The following is a 16,360-nucleotide window of genomic DNA, read 5'->3' as shown; positions in this document are numbered from 1 at the left end:
TTTTAGGAGGATAACGTAATGAGGAATTGATTCCTGGAATTGAACACAAACGTTTGCCTTTACTGTTTCCAGTTTCAAGCCGCTTCAAATTGCGAAGAGAAAGAGGAACATGTTTCAACACATTTTAGTGTCAAGATGGATGAAACAACTTTTCCTTATTTGCACAAACAAGCATAGAGTTGTTCGTACGCCACAAAGAGGGTCACGTAATCGGTTGGTGCGAGAAAAGGAAGAAGGGACATTGCATACTTACAGGTCTCGAAGAGGGTGGAGGACTTACAAACCGGAACAGAAGGCGATAATTTTAATTACTGCATGGATTTTCTATGTCCAACGAACACACATTCACTAAACCATAGCCATTGCCTGAGTAATTTTGAGCGTGGGTTTCCTTACTAGTCTGCAATATTTATATTTGATCACAAAAACTCACATCGCAACACGGTCCTGTGGCGCAATGGATAACGCGTCTGACTACGGATCAGAAGATTCCAGGTTCGACTCCTGGCAGGATCGCGCTTGAGTAATAACACTTTTTTGCTCCCTACCGTATAGTTTTCACCGCTTTTCTCTATTAAAGCTTTTGTTTACTCACTACACGTTTTAGATATTCTTGCTGATAGAACTACAAGGCACATTCATGGCTTCATTTGCTTCTTAAATGATTTGACGAATCTTCCCGTATTTAGAGAATAATTTAAGTAGAACAAATATGAACAACCTCACACACTTTTCACACGATTCACCGGATACCACAGGAAAACCTTTGCTAACTATCTGCGCGATACGTGACCCGGACGATATTAATCGACACCTCGTGTGCAAATGATCCGAAATCGGAATCGTAGCCGGTGTTTCCAAGAAAGAGCGAGACACCGATACAATTGGTGACCACAGACCCCTCAGATATGACAAACCAACAGAGTGGCAAAACGAATCAGTGCCATCAGTCTGCGCTGAGAGCTTCCGTCGAGCCGGGTGCAATAAGGTTATCACTTTCTCCAGAATTTTTACCCTTGGTTCAGTAAACTAATGTCCGTTCTTATGTATTTCGGTTACTAATAAAGAGCGCAAGAGCGTGTCTAAACTGTAGTGAAAAGTTGCTATGAAGCTGAATAAACCGCATTAGAAACAATTTCATATCCGACCGCGTGTGCGCGTGTGTAGCGTCAATTGGTTCCGTTCCGAAATTTCTTTGTCATAACCTCAAACGAAAGTGAATGACGCGTGTAAAGGCCAACTGGGGGGCTACGCAGCAAATCGTTGGCGAGATATTATCACGCAGAAAAGTGTCGCTTCATCAGCACACTACACCACCGAAACCGAATGGCAGCCTTGTGTAAGTAGTCTCAATTACCCGCCGAACCGTTTCATTAGCAAGCTGTCAGCAGCGGCCGATTGAAGCCGATCTTCTGCCCTCGGGGCACGGCATGTGCACCTCATTTACATGAGCTCGGTGAAGAACGACGAGCCGGTTGAGTGGAGGTGTGTGAGGACCGAACAGAGTACAGCTCCGGGCGCAGCGGCCACCGAAGGGGACAGTTGCCCGTCCAGCCACCCAAACTCGGTACTCGAGAACGTTTCTGGGGCGTCGTCGATCGAGTGTCCCCGAAACAGCCCAGCCACACCTGTTGTCGTCGTCGTCGTCGGGATCGGTGCGTTAATTGTGGTCCGGTGGCGATTGCGACAACCAGATGGTGTTGGTAGGCCCGTGCTGTGCACTTGGCACCCAACTTTGGGCCCGAATAAGCGTTGAAGAACGACGAAAGTGCACCGAAATCCTAAGCACATCTCCAGATCGCCGCCGGCTGACGACAGCAGCAGCGCAGGTGCTGTTGGCAGAAAAGACCGAGCACGGCCCCGAAGGGCCCTATCGCGCCCCACAATCATATCGGGGCCAGATTCTCTAATACCTGGGAGAGGAATTTTCCGAATCGATTACGCATTCAATCCACCCAATCGTTGTAGACGGACGAGGCGGCCATCCGCCGGCTTTGTGCGTTTTATTGCGTTCGGTTCGGGACTCCCAAAATGGCTCCGATGGCTCCAGCACCATTAGCTGATGTCACCAAATGGCTCTGGCTTTGTCCTTCGGACACTGCGCGGGACAGTAATTGTGGAAGTAGTTTTGCAGGTGCTTTGTCACATAATCGATAGCAGTCCGTGCCACCAATCGAGCGTTTCCGGTTCCGGGCGGTTTCATCGATCCACTCCCGGCAACAGCACTGTGTATCGTGTTTGATTTTATTTTCTTTCCAGAAATGGCTCGAACGGTGGCTTCCGGGTGGTGAGCGGGAAGGATTTTGTGGTTAGGACACGGGGATCAACAAAGGGACGACGACGCCGAATACGAGACCGCGCAGAGAGAGAGAGAGAGAGAGGGTAAGTGACGGTTCTTTGATATCCACTGCGAGGTGCCGTTTGGGCTTTACGCTATTGAACTCATCACAGTAAATTAAGTTTTAGTATCGGCCCAACCGTTTCGGAATCCGACGTTCAAGGAAGTCGTCAAGTTCGGTATGCTCAGAGGGGGCACACTTTGGCAAACATCTTGGCCGTGATCTATCGTTTATGCCGAAAGCGGTTTCGTGGGTTACTGCCTTGGGGCGTAAAGGCAAAAGCTGTTTAGCAGCAGCCCCTTCTAAGGCACAGCCAAGCAAATTACTACGCATGGGCAATTGGGGACTTGTTAGGGACGGCGATACGGATTTCAAACGGCAGCCCGTAAAAGGTGGCAACGAATTTACACTTCATGCAGCGGGTTGCCGGTTAACTGTTGACGACAAGTTATTTGCGTAAGCAAGAAGAGCGCGCCCCGTTTGGATAGAACCATCTGGAATGTTGGACCGATTAAGTGTGGCACGAGGTATTTTCGAAAATCTTGCGATTTTGCTATCAACTCTCGACAAACTATTGGAATTGCATCCGCAGTCCCCAAACCACTCAGACGATGATAGAGCAGAAAAAGACGGAAAAGATAGACCAGAAATACAAAAATCATATTTTGAAGCGCTGTCTATTGCATGACTGCTTTCCAGATTGAATCCTGGCTACTACTTAGTCCGCACTGTACACAATTCACGCGGGAGCGATTGCTTCTTTCTCAGAATAATCGTAAACGCGTGCCGAAACGGCACGGAGACGACCCGCAACCGGACCAAAGAGCAAAAGCCACCGTGTAATTGACATCGTTCCGACAGACAAAAACACGCAGCCCAGAATGGTACAAGACGCTGATGATCATCACCTCCACCATGAACCATCATCATCATCATCATCAACGTCTTCGTGACGCGCGGTAGGAAACAAGAAATCGAATTCCACAACAGGTGCTGACCGAGAACACTTTTATCCGCTGTTCGCGTTCCCGCCGCCGCGAGAAGTGGGCTAAGAAGATGCTCCGAGAGCTTCGGGGGCTTCAATTCGCGGCACGCACCAGGTCCGTGGGTCCTGCATCTGCATCTTTTTCGCCGCATTCGCCGTCGCTTCAGACCGCGACTGTACCGAGCGAAAAAGGGCACCTTCATTTTTCTCGGGGGTCCGCCCAGCCCAGGGAGAATGCGAAGCGTTTGGTTCTTTTCTCGGTCAAACGACGGTCGATGTCGTCGTTCGTCGAAGGCATCGTCTTAGAGTCCGGCTGTCTGCGTCTGGTTTGTTCACCCCTCGAAGTGAAAACCCCTCTGCAGAACGTCTTTAGTTACTTTGCAGCGCAGTCGGGCAGACGGGGTCGCTTCGCTGTGGAAGACGGCGGCGGCGGCGGCCCACGAAGGATGATGAACCGAAAAAACGGAAACCTGTTTCTCCGCTGGAAGACCCCAGGCACTTACACCGAGCCCTCCCGACTGCGATCCACTGCCGTTGCTTGACCTTCTCAACCGGCGTTGGTTGGTGGCTATGGGGAGCACTAGCGTCTTCGCGTTCTCGGTGCATATTCTTTGCCTTGAAGCTCGAGCTGGTCAAGGCAAGAAGCAGCCGATAAAGTTACCGCGAAGGCGATGCCGTTTGTAAGCGTCTCGTTGCGGTACGACCAACAATTTGAGACCAACTTTTGGCAGCATGTTGTTGCCGGCAGACGTGTAGCTGTTTAGATGCAGCAAACTTTCCTAGGTTATGGACGTTACTGTCCTACCGTACCCTAGTGGAGAGTGACCTAGTCGTATGTGATTAGAACAAAGCAAAGGTCGCAGACGGTTAAAACGTAGTTTGATTCGATATGTTCATGAAAGGGGGGTTAACCCGATTCGTTAGATCGATATCATCGAATGGTTGATCCGGGAGTTCTAATCGCAACAACACTTGACTACAGTAGAACTAACGATAGTGCTCAGTAATTGAAAACTCTGGCCCCTTTTTCTCTGTTGTACCGAAAACATCAAAAGAGTGTACCGATACAAAAAATAATGTAAGCAAAAATAATTACACATTCTGCGGGGAATGACAAGTCGAGAATGTGGAAGGCTCCGGCGAGATTCGAACTCACGATCTCCTGTTTACTAGACAGGCGCTTTAACCAACTAAGCCACGGCGCCAGTTGTGTGCTGCTGGGTGTAATTAGTCATGATATCCTAATGATTGAAACAAACATTTGTACGATTTTTGTATTTTTATTCCAAATATTGTTACAATTTAATCTGAAATCAATAAATTAACCACTAATATGTCTAAACTTAAAGAACGGTTAACCTGGAAATCATAATGAACATTTTAATTTACCGAAAAAGAATTTTTAAGCGACAGTCCAACATTGGCATTTATACCACACAGTTTTTCAAAGAAACATAAAATGATCCATCGAACATTTATAAATATAAGACGATAGTTTGTGGAAAGGCCCCCAGGTGCAGCTAACAACCTTCATAAACCAATCTTAAGGCCTCGTAATCAAGAGGCGCCGTGGCTTAGTTGGTTAAAGCGCCTGTCTAGTAAACAGGAGATCGTGAGTTCGAATCTCGCCGGAGCCTAAGAAATTCTAATGTTCCTGGATTTCGAGTTTTTTTTCTTATATTTCCACTTCAAACTTTGTTTTGTTTCAAATTATTATTTGGAGTTGTGTGAGATACAAGACCAGCACAAGGGAACAGATAGAGTTATTATTACCTCTGCTTGTTCTGATAAACTCTTTGTTGTGACTAATACATTAATAATAAGTTTTAATAAATGCAAATAGTGAGTGACACTTTGATTTTCTTCCGAATTGTGTTTGTATTATATTCTTATTCCTCAACTGTTTGACTTGCGATTAATTTGATATTGTGTAATAAGATAAGACTATTTGTAGCTCTTTGATGATAATTTTTGCTTTGAAGAGCTTAGATGTGGAAATTAAAACCACGATTTACAATAAGAGGAAATTAAAACCCCTATCAAAAAAAATAATCACACAGCCGGACCAAAGGCTTTGCAGCTGGACATGTTTGATACGATCGCAACGCTTTACCCAGTAACTCTTAATGAACATACTCGCGAAGCCTAAAATATCGTCCACCACAACCAACCGACCACCTATTAACCAATATTAAGTACATATGTTCTAAGATATTTATCCACTTTTGTTATGAAATAAAAAAGCATACGTTTGTCAAAGAAAAGAACAAAAGATTTCGCTGTAGACAGGATTCGAACCTGTGCGGGTAGAACCCAATGGATTTCAAGTCCATCTCCTTAACCGCTCGGACACCACAGCAGATGTGTACGGGGTGCTACAGAGAGCTACACATACAAGCGCACCCCTCTGGTGACCGTTTGCTATTGTTTACGGCTTTTACAGGGAATCAGATTAACTTCAACTTCTAAACAATCAGAGGACCAATGAATAGTTAAATCGCTATTCCCGGTATAGTATACTCTTCCGCTTAGTTGACTCTTTCGATAGGAAATGCTAAACCGCAACTATAACCTAGCATTTTTTAACGAAAAGTACAAGTGAAGTAAGTGCTCTTGAAGCTAATTTTTATTTGCTATGAGTCTTTCACAAAGGCGTTGAGTGCTTAGAAAGAGTCACTGCTCAACACGATGATATGCGGGTAAAGCGACGAGTCGAAATGCTGTCCCCTCCCTGGGGCCGTTTGATCAATCCTCGGACAACGACGGCCCGCGGTCGTGCGTGTTAAAACGCATGTTGCCGGTGGCGGAGTGAGCCATCCCCTGGTGATGTATCGATGTTTGTCCACGATACTTTCCGGCCTGTTTTGACACACACAGACGCCCCATTATCTAATTTATTTGGGTCCCTCCTGCCTATACCTTTCGCTGGTTCTTCACGATTTGTTTTCTCCGGGGCCCCGAGGTCTCCGGGGGTCTCGGCTGTTGCTGACGGTTTTTATGGGCCCTCATAAACATAAGGAACCCCGAGCATTGGATTGGTAAGCGAACGAGGGACGGTGAGGGAACCCGTGTGAAGATGGGAGCATAACGACCGCAAGATGAATGCTTTCTTCGCCACTACAGACGCACACGGCAGAACGGCGCGGTGTGCGCGGCCGTCCGACGCCGGGGTGTGTAACAATACGGTCCCGGAATGGTTTAAATATATTTTGGTATTATAATTTCGGCATTGTTTCTGAGGGGAGCTGTTGCACCGAGATGACACGATACGTGTCACCCGGGGGTCAACCCAAGGAGGCCAGGAAATGGATACGTGACACAGGGAGTAGGGTTCTTGGGGAGGGGAGCCCCTGACATCATTCGACAGGTCGGTCCCACTTCCGATCGGCGGCGGCGACGGCGAGCGACTTCTGATTTGCATTTGATCCATATGTTGTCACTCGACGGAACGGATCGATGGAAAAACGATAGACACTTCCTGTTTCGCTTGTCACAAACGTGCCCGACCGAACTCACCGGCCGGCAGCAGCGGAGGAGGGAAAAAGTAGACATCCGTCGACAAGCGGGCGACGGTTCGGGTGCGTGTCTTGCAGCGACGACAATTTCACATCGAGCCTCTAGAGGTTTTTTTAAACACCAGTCTCGTGCCTCGGAGAGGGCATCACTCGGGCGCATGTGAAGGGATTTTTTTCTTGATAGTTTTGGTCAATGCGGTCCGGAACACCGAAACCGGAAGCGACTCAACGTAGGGCTCTCTGCACGTTTGGGGTGACGACCCGCTTTGAGCTTTGCTCAATTGAATCGATATTTTATACTTCTAAAACGTATCCCCTACGCCATTCGAGAGACCACGAGTAGCATGTGCCCCCAAAGTGCCCTAAAGTTTATTTGAAGTGGTTGTCTTTTAATTGTACTTAAGCTTTGAGTCGCTTTGAATTTTAATTTCTAACACACCCCAAAGAAAGAGAACGTATTGATGAACATGTTTTACTTGTTGGGTTTAATCATCGCGAGTTCAACGTTGATTGTTCTTCTTCTTCCGGAGCGCCAACTTCCGAGCCAATACTACTGCTCTCTTTTTCTCTGCCTTTCTCTCTCTCTTCTTTATCTCTCTCACTCACTCACTCACTCTCACCTTTGCCGTTCGTAGCATCTTAGTGAAGAGTGTCTCGCGTGTTGTTGTCGGGGGCTCCATTCCAGTTCAGGTTTGCTCGGCCTCGGTGGAGCAACTTTTAATCAAAGGCCCACCACCGTCCAACGATGATGTTGCCCGGGCTGACATTGCCCGTGCACCGCGTTCGGGCGGGCGAAGAAAACTTTTTCGGGGCGAAAACTTTTTCCCTGATGAATTGTTTGGATTTTCCCGCAAAAAGCCCTGCTCTGCCCAAAGTGCGCGCGTTAAAAACCGGAGCAACAGCGAGAGAGAGAGCGAGAGACAAAGATAAACGATTGGCGTCCAACAAGTCGTAACTTTCGTCCATGTTCATCGGCAAGGAAATACGCCACCCACCACCATCACCGTCGTCGTTCGTCGTCGTCGTACATTGCTCGCCAGAGAGCGAGGTCGTAACCGAGAACCGAGAGAAGAAAAGAATGTGCGGAAAATCGAGATTTCCCGAGGCGTCCGTTGACGTGCGGGGGGCTTGTGATGCGCGCCGAGCACTCCATCAGGGCGTAAAGCATAAAGCTGTGAGGTTAGGTAAATGGGAAGACATCTCTGGCGGCTTTTTTTCTGTTTGGACACTACTGGGTCTTTGTGCGGCCGCCAGGCCTCTCTTCAAAATGCGGCACGAATATGTAACACGTTCCACCGTTGGGCTGGGGGTGGGTTTAAAAATATTTCCCAACCGGAAATCTCGGTCCGCTTTCGCGCATTGATTGGCCAAATACTCACTCTCTCTCTCTCCGCGCGCCACTTGATGGTGTTTCGACCGGAGTGGGTTGTTTTGCGAAGTGGAAGAAAAAAAAACCGGCACAACGCGGATCGCCCACAAGTTCCTTTGCCACCCACCCAACCGAGAGACACACGGGGGTGGTTACGGTGGTACTTCGGTTAATTTATTAGTTGCGGGCGGGCGCAACGCAACGAACAAGGAAAACTATTTTCAGCCGCACGACTAGTAGTATTTATGGGACGCGTATTTATGGAATCGCCCGTATTGGTTTGTTTACACTTCGATATTGGCTGGCGTATTTGTTTTCAACACTTCGGCGATGATTCAGCGCGTCTGGCCGGAGGAAGAGCGAAATATTTTAATAGCGGCTACTGCCGTTGCTGGCGCTGCTGAAAATAATAATGCACATAACTCTCGACATTAACGGTAGCACCGCGAGCCGTTTCAAGGTCCCTTTGGTGTCTCTGACACAAAAGTCATCATCGTTTACACCAGTCTGGGACATTCGCTGCTCGCAAGCTTCTACTGAGGCCGAATCCCTCCACGACGCAATGCAAATGAACGAGGCGAAGAAATGGACAACCTTGACATGCATTATAGTGCCCCTAGTGCCATGTCTGTTACTTCGCTCGGTCAATACTGCTGAATAGTTCCTTCGGAAGGTCCAACTGCTGGCGCTACTGATTCCGAATACAGAGGCGGTAGCAGCTCACAGTGGACAATGCTGTACCAACCCACCGATACGGATACGGAAATGGGTCGAGTTTGTAGCGGTCGGAAGTTGCTAATTTGGTTCTTGAGTCCATTCCCAGTTCCTCATGCAGCATCCATACTTTCAAACACTTTTTACTATTGCATGAATTGTCCTGAATTTTACTAAGTTAAGTTTTTTTCCAGTTTCTAGCAATATGCTTGTGCCAACGTTCAAAACATACCACAAAGTCTTCTTACAGCTTTCAATGCGTTCTTCGTTTCGGTTCCGGTGAATACGCTGGTTGCGGCATTCACGACCCTCACGACATTTCATTTTCTGAGGTCCAAATGATCACTCAAAATGGGTTCTACTGATTCGTTCGGTATTCCAACAAGGTCAGCAAGACTTCGAACTATCAATCGACGATTTTGGAGCACCAATTCTTTGGTTTTGTTTATGTGTAGCTCATCAGTTGATGGACGTCCTGGCCGTGCCTCGCCTTTAACGCTTGCGTGTTGTTATTGTACAATAGTTTCGGAACTTATCAATAACGAAGAATTCAATTTTAACTGTTTGCAAAAAGACTCACAGATATGACACAGATCTTGGTGATAGTGTTTGTAACGTAGAAATAAAAAAAATGTGCTCCTTTCAGAATCAGAAACAAGTTCAAAATTAAAAACTTTTTCTGGCTATAATTTTAAGGATCTAGGATCCAAATTCGGCTTCTCGGCTTCTCTCAGCCGTCATTGGAACAGAAGGAGAACAAAAGCAAACCAAAGTGAGGACCGAATCGTCCATTCTCGGGGCAACTCAGACATTAAACTGGAATTCACTTACACAGACAAATCAGACGAAAAAGGATTCCCTTAATGTCATTTAACACCATTCGTATACCTGAGTGGAGTGGAGATATTACAGTTACAGTAATAGTAACGGAACGGAAGTTTCGCCCAAAAAAAACGGGTGTTTGCTTCGGCGAATGACCCACCGTACGACTGTACATTGTTTTCTACCCTCCGTTGGGTTGTATCTTTGTTTTATGAATTGTATAATGAGGATGGTGTGGGCCACTCGCTTCCACGGCAACGCTCTGCCGCCCCCCTGGCACGGCGAGGGCCCCGTCACAGTCCACACAGTCTGGCCCCAACTGGCCGAAAAGATTTGCGCAAAACGACGTCGCTACCGTCGCAACCACCGGCGGCAAAGCAACAGAGTCCGCTCGCGCCGCCCGAGAGCAGTCAAGGATGACGAGGGTCCTTTCGGAAGCCCCCACTCGGGCGCGCGGCGCAGTGGTTGGAAATGGAAAACGCAAATATGATTGCGTGATACTTTGCGCTCCGTGAAGGGCCAGAGTGTGTTGTGTTTGCACACACGGGGGTATCCCCCCCTCCAGGTTGCCGTCACCCGTTGACACTCTCGCTCAAGATTGGCGCCGTATTCGAGAATCATTCCGTGCCACTTATTTGCAGCCGTCCTCGCTGTTGCCGCTGCTCTTCTGGTTGCCCATCGAGCAGTGTCTCCGCGGAGAATGGACGAAAGAACCCTACTCAAGGAAGGAAAACGAAAAGAAAAAAGACACGCTACTAGCGTTGGCCCGACGCGCGCGGGGCATGATTTAGTTGCAAATATGTTTGTGAAAATAAATGAAAATCTACAAAACTCCGACCCCGGTTCCGGCACCGCCGCCTGGTGGTCCACCGAACGCGCGGAACAAAGAATGGTCGTAAAAAGAGTGGCGAGAAAATTTTTGGACGAGTGTTCCCGGTCTGACGGCGGAAAAAGGAACCCCGACGAAACTCTCGGCCGTGCTGGGAAGATGGCACGCGGCACGATTGGCGACGCAACAGAATGTCAATGATGCTGATGATGGTGATGGCGTCGCCCAGCCTTGTTGGCCGTGGCCGACGGGGAAACGGATCGGGGAAATCTTTGAGCAACAGCGAACTGGTAAGTTGTGTATAAGGGGGGGACCCGGATTGCGTTCCCCGCACCCACTGCTCGGCTTCCGTTTCCTTTCGCCACCTAGGTCCAGTTAATGGACCAACTAAAGAATTAATTTTGTTTGCCTGTTAGCCTGCGTTATGTTCTTGACTAGGTTTAAAATGGATTTAATAGTTTTAGTGTTAATAAACATACACAACATTTGGGACACGTTGCAAGCCGATGCCGATTAAAAGCGGAATGCATCGAAGGCCGTGGAGCAGGGTTCAGAACGGAGATTTAAACTCTTGACAGGGACACGGACTCGGGCTTGGGACGTTGACAGCGATGCTAGAGCTCTGCGTGTCCTTGTGAGAAAGAGAGCTAAACAGCTAAGAGAGAAAGAGAGAGAGAGAATGAAGAGGTGGTCACCCGACAGAGGGTAAGTTTTGCTTCCCTCCAACAGCAGCTCCATCCGCCGGAATCCAAGTGTAGAAGTAATCAGAAACTACTCCGTATCATGATGTCGGCGACAACGACGCGGCGCGAGGACCTCGAAAGGACTCCCGGAGGGCGGAAAGAGAAGGGAGACGGACAGACGGATCGGTCTAGCGAAAGGCCAAAGTGTTTGGCGTGGCATGGCGTGTACAGTGTCGACGTGTCGACTCTGCTGCTGGCGGTTGGCTCGCTGCCAACGACAAGTAGTGGCCGCCCCGCGGTCCCATACACGGCATTAATCAACTCGTTTCAGGTCTCGGTATCTCGTGTGTGCACACCGCTACACGCGTTGCACGTTGCTAATTATTGGTTTCGATTCTTTCGCCTGTCGGAGGTTCTTGCGCCGGAGCCGACCGACGACAGACAGAGGAGCAAAGTGTTGTGGTCGGGTCCGGGCTGGGGCCAATTTGGAAATGGAACAGTCCAGGGCGAGGCCGCCGTAGAAATGAATTAAATCATTGCTGGGTCGGTACTGGGTCGGGGGCCTCGTTTTATGATCGGAGAATGAATATGTCGATGAGTACTAGATTAATGGCAGCCCGTTTCGAGACTAATGTGTCATTTGCAAGAGCTGGCTCTTTTCTGTGTTTGAAGGCATAGGACAAGGTGTGTATAGAACAAGGTGTGTACAGAACAAGATGTGTATAAGAAGTTGGAAAAATGGATTTGTTGAACTTACGGAAAGGAAAGTTCCTGCGGAACTGGCAACTCTGTCCACTGCAACGACTCTACGTATCCCGGAGGTCTACGTCCCGGCAAAGTGATAGCGATGCCTTCCAGATATAGAAATAGAAATTCTTTTCCCAACCGAACGGCCAACACTGAACCTGACACAAGCCATTGTGAGATTAGTTTCTGCCAGCTTGTTGTGCGGCGAATGGCGAACGGAGGAAAGCTTATCTGATGTCGAGTCGCAAGTCGAATGGCCACCGTGTGCCGGGGACTCGAAATCCGCCCAGAAGACGCTCGCCTTTCCCAACAAATTCTGGTCGTGTCTGGGTCGATATGAGGGATTTTCATTCAAACTAGAGTTATTAAAGTACCGCCGCGGATACCGAATCAAACTGTCAACAGTTGGGCGAGTCAGTTGAGGAGGTTTAACGCTGGCACCACCCTGCTCTGCCACTCTGCTGCGCCAAATCAGCCTCATTATTGGCAAACACTGGCTGCCAGTGGACCGAGTCGAACCGAGCCAGACATCGCCTCCTACAATTGGCGCACCGATACGAATCGGAGACCACGCTCCGGAAAGGGGTGAAAATTATGATCCTTTCTTGGCACGGGGGGCACGATTTGGCACGACACTCGGGCGGCAATTTACTGATGAGATGAGATGCTTGTTTGTGACAACCTGGGGTGTCTTGGCCGATGGGACTGGTGCCCCCGGAAGAGCCACCGTATAATCCAGTGTCTCGGTCGCGGAGGGCGACTTCTCCTTATCGGCTACACGGATTCCATCCCTTTGGTTGGTCGGGGAGTCGGACCCCGGAGCACTCACACACGTGTAGCGCCCGGACCAAAAGTCCAGACAAATTTACTTCCCCCAACCATTTTCAATTCTCCCGGACCCGAGCCCGGCCTTCGGAAGCATCATAAAAACGATAATAAAAACCCAAAGTCGTCCTTCTCGGGTCGTGGGTGCGCGGGTGCGAAATTATGCTGCCTTGTCGCCCCGTCGTGCCGTCGGCGGCGCATGGTCTGAATGTAGTGCCATCCTTCTTCGCCCTTCGTCCCATTGTTCGCCACCGTTCGCCGTTCCGTGGACGAGTCGCGCTATCCGGTAGATGTCCTGTTGCTGGGCCAAAAAAGCACGCCAACATAGCTGATTGGATGGAGTTGATCGGAGCTGAAAAGCTGTGCGGTGTATGTGGCTGTGTGCGGTTCAAAATTCTCTACATGGTGCTCCGACTCGACGACCGGCACCGGGTAGGCAGGGCAGGACTACCGAGGCAGGCCCTGCACGTACACAAATGAGGCTAAGGATGTGTGTTTTTTTCGTGTTCTTTCCCTCTCTCGGCCCACTCGGATGGGACGGGAAAATCAATGGACAAACAACGTGGTGGTGAAGATGCTTTGAAGCGATTGACTGACTGGGAAAGTCGGGTCAGTGAGCGCGAGCGAGACGGCGGCCCGTTGGAGCGAGTCCGAGCTGTCGCTGTGTGTGCGTGAGAGACAGCGAGTGGGAGCGAGAGAAAGGAGGCCGAGGCCGAGAGGTGAGAAGGATCGAGGGCGACTCGACACCACCGACCAGAGGGTCCTCGTTTCGGGAAGTTGGTTACAACCTTACAGTTTATTTCATTTTTTACGAACTCTCTTCCCTGTCGTTAGCATTACTGCTGTCACTCGCTCTCTCTCGCTCTCCCGCTACCTATCGCCATCTCTCTCGCACGCACTGTCACGACCCTCCGCGTTCGGTGGAGAACACTTTGACGAGGGCCAGTTTCGAACGGGGAGTTTCAACGCCAGCAACAGCAGAGGGTTACACGAGGATATCATGCATGGCAAAGTATAATCTTGGCATATCGTAGATAAAAGATTTTTTTGTTGGTCCGTTCTCGGTACCGGTCCCATCCGGCGGCACCCGTTCCTGGCCCCCGGTTTTCCCGGAGGGTTCTTTCTGGTTTTTGCACACGCAGACACGCAGACCTTTCGCACGGAGTTACTGTGAGGAAGTTTGTTGTTGTGGTGTTCTGGAGCGACAGAGAGAGAGAGGGCACAAAAAGGGCAGTTTTCCAATGACTTCCGGTGCGATCATTTGTTCCACGCTGGGGAGGCAGCACACCACCACCCAGCAGCAGTTGCGCGCTTGTAATCGCATTATGAAATGCGCAACACTTTCTTGGTCACGTACCCTCGGGTGTCTTGTCTGCTGTTTGGCGAATGCGAACATAAATTTCGGTCGCTTTTTTCGTTGCGCTGTGGCGTTACAGAAGTTGATACGCCAACTAGCAGGATCGAAGCGGAGCATTTCCTTACATCAGGCTTATGTTGAGCGAATTGCTAATTCCAAATTGTTGTCTGCTACAGCCTTTCCTTTTTCCATTCTGAAAGACAGAGAGAGAGAGAGGAAGGGAGAGAACAGATTTCTGTGACATTTCAGTTGAGGAGGATCCTTTGCTCGAATCGCTTGTCCTTGTCCGCGCGGAGAAGGCTTGGCCAGACAAGTAGAAAACTTCTAATCCACCACCCGGACCCGGGGCTACGAATCTATCGTCCGCACGTTGGAGTATCATTCGCTTAATGACGTCCTCAGCGACCATGATAAAGAGAAGGACCCGCGAATGATAGCAAATTTACTCGAACCGGCCCATTGCTGACGCACCATTTTTCGTCGATTTTCAGATTTCCGTTACACTCGATTCTTCGCTTGGGTCTAATCTCCTCTTCCACCGGTCGCCGGCCACCGTTTTACGATTCAATTCCCGTAATAATCTTTCTTTCTCCTTCCGGACCCGGAGTCTGCCGTGGCAAAGTTGAGCGGCTCTGATCCGACGAAGGAAAATTGCTAGAAAACCCGGTGCAAATCAAGGTCCATTTCGCCGTCCACCGAGTCCGAGCACCTAAAAGTTGGGTAATCGGGCAACACATTGAAGCGACAGAATGGACACACTCTCTATCTCTCTCTCTCGCCCGCGCTCTGGCATACTGGCCGTGTGAAAATTTTCCTTCCAGCTTGGGTACCGTGGCGGACGGAGGGTTATTTCCATTTTCCGGGCGCACGAAATACCGCGAAACTGCGTGGAAATATTCGGATGGACACAAAGAAAATTCAAATTCATGGAGCTGCGAAGACGGCGAGAGCGACTTCGCGTCGTCCAGCATCATCGTGGCAGCAGCCTGACCTCCGGCCTTTTCGGGCCGAGGGCTAATCGAGAATTATAATTTAATAATTTTCACTCGAAACCCACCTTCTGCTTTCAATATTTATTACTCATCACCATCAGCATCATCGTCGTCGGCGGCAGGTTGCGGCCCCCGGGAAAGGAGCGACTTGGGCGCAGCTTTCGTAATAAATCCGTTTTTTTATGGGCGCCACTTCCGGTGCCTAGATTGTGGCGCGGATTTCCGTCGACGCTGGCGGTGATGATGAAGATTAATTTGTTTCTAATACAATTTAAATACAGCGAGGCAGACAGACCGACGGGGACGGAGATGACGGAGCAACCGTTCCACAATCTTCGTCCGCGCATAATTCTTGAGCTATGCTTGAAGAATATTAAAAATTCTTCTTCTCATAAAGCGACCGTGCACGGGGACCCGGTGAGACACTGTTTTAATTACTTAACAATAAAGCTAAAACACGAAGCGGGGGAATGGTCACATTCCAAGAAGAAATCGGCATCCCGGACCTTCATTCGCTGGCCGACGCCGGACGGAGTGACACGACCCTCTGGCTGCTTTCAAATGATTGCTGCTGCGAAAAACGAAACAGCGGACAACAACAGTCAAATCCTTGCGGGGCGCGTGAAAAACAAGAATTCCGTTTAATGCCCACCGGCATCATTTCCGAAGCTGCCAACACACCGGCCCGCGGCACTGGCTAACGACAGGGATAAGGGATAGGCAAGGATAAGAACGTGAACGTGAGCTAGCAAGTGAGAAAGAGCATCTCACTGAGCCGCGAGTAAGATGAGAGTGAATGAGCGGAGGATGAGTTTTTTTTCCTTTCCGTCTTGTTCGGCAATTCATTTTGGCTTTTATGGGAACCGTTGTTTTAGGAAAAAGCTATTTAGTCCTTGTTTCCATGCCTTTACCGTTGTTTGGGAATGCAGAGGTTGTATCACGCTCCTCTCCAAACGCACCAGACAAGGATGGGGCTCATTCTCTCACCTCGACCGTAGGATTACCAATCGCATTCTTGTATTATCGAAGATAATCCTTAATTCCTGAAGGCAGGCTGTTTAATTGGGCGGCCCAAGAAATGAGTACGCTTCGAGTACGGGTTGGACTAGCTTCTTCACTAGCGAGTCGAAAAGCGCCCGACCAATGCCCAATACGGACAACAACCGAAGCCGGTAAATTGTGG

General features: G+C 49.2%; 4 non-coding genes across 4 annotated transcripts; 2 read left to right on the top strand and 2 right to left on the bottom strand.

Annotated features, from left to right (window-relative positions):
• Positions 1-443: 443 nt before the first annotated feature.
• On the top strand, positions 444-516 carry Trnar-acg (transfer RNA arginine (anticodon ACG)). Its single transcript has one exon. It is a non-coding gene; the product is annotated as a tRNA-Arg (tRNA).
• A 3,939-nt stretch (positions 517-4,455) lies between these two features.
• Positions 4,456-4,529, bottom strand: Trnat-agu (transfer RNA threonine (anticodon AGU)). The gene has a single exon. It is a non-coding gene; the product is annotated as a tRNA-Thr (tRNA).
• Positions 4,530-4,887: 358 nt separating this feature from the next.
• On the top strand, positions 4,888-4,961 carry Trnat-agu (transfer RNA threonine (anticodon AGU)). The gene has a single exon. It is a non-coding gene; the product is annotated as a tRNA-Thr (tRNA).
• Positions 4,962-5,601: 640 nt separating this feature from the next.
• Positions 5,602-5,683, bottom strand: Trnas-uga (transfer RNA serine (anticodon UGA)). The gene has a single exon. It is a non-coding gene; the product is annotated as a tRNA-Ser (tRNA).
• Positions 5,684-16,360: the final 10,677 nt, after the last annotated feature.

Source organism: Anopheles bellator, chromosome 2 (genome assembly GCF_943735745.2).
Source record: "Anopheles bellator chromosome 2, idAnoBellAS_SP24_06.2, whole genome shotgun sequence".
Taxonomy (NCBI): Eukaryota; Metazoa; Arthropoda; class Insecta; order Diptera; family Culicidae; genus Anopheles; species Anopheles bellator.
The sequence above is the reverse complement of the archived record's forward strand: the minus strand, read 5'-3'. Positions and strand labels throughout refer to the sequence as shown.